Source organism: Denticeps clupeoides, chromosome 20, assembly GCF_900700375.1.
Source record: "Denticeps clupeoides chromosome 20, fDenClu1.1, whole genome shotgun sequence".
Lineage (NCBI taxonomy): Eukaryota > Metazoa > Chordata > Actinopteri > Clupeiformes > Denticipitidae > Denticeps > Denticeps clupeoides.
Window position 1 is genome coordinate 5,622,744 of NC_041726.1, and position 952 is coordinate 5,623,695.

A 952-nucleotide genomic window follows, 5' to 3' on the forward strand; every position below is an offset into this window, starting at 1 on the left:
TGACAATTATATTAACTTACAAGCACGTAGTACACGTGATACACTCTTCTCCGTATTAGTTCTATGTTTTACAGCAAGCTTTAGTCTTAAGAATTGATCCCAATCCCCAATAATTGTGACTAATTCTTTGCAATCTGTGCGAATGATTGACAGTTGACCCTTCACATGTGCACGTGCTGGTTCTGCCAGTTTTGAGAATGGAACCTTTTTTTCTGTTAAGTGAGGAACGCGAAGACTCTAAAACATGAAGAAGTTCAAACAAAAGAGCTTTTCAGGCATTACAGGGCTCCAGTGACCCTGAGAAGACCTAGAGGGGTGCAGTAAAAGCTAGACGAAGTTGTCAGGGATTAATCAGCACTGGGTGGAATGTGAAGAAGAGGAAGAAAGAAAAGAGGTTTTTGTTGTAGTTTATGTTGGCTTTGGTACGTTTAAGCTGAAAGCATTCTGAGAATTTCCGTGTTAACTCCGGGTTCAAGCTCGAGCGTCATCACCAGTCCATAACCACGCTTCCTCGTATGGACCAGGAAAATAGACTGCAACCCTGCAGTAATACCTCCTACACTTCTAATTTCGCCTCTCAGCCTCCTGGAGTTGCTCCTCCGGTGGCTTCTTCCGTTATAACCAACAGGGTCTCAGCTAAAGCCCATTTGGACACACTGTTCCTGATTGTGAACGAGGTGGCGATGTTTCATGACATCAGACGCCGACCTCTGAAGACATGCTGTGGTGACGTCAGCAGAGGCCCCATCCACTGCTGGGCGATGAGATGCTCAATGGTGTTAACTTCACCGGTCATTCACCGGCTGATAGAGGTGTATACCTGTGTGCAGTTGGCCAAAATGGGTGAGAAGTAAAAGGGACAAAAGCCCATTGTAATCAATAAGCACATAATATAAGCAGATAATAGAATTTTTATTCAAATGAGATATATTTCCTTAAATAAAAAAAGAAG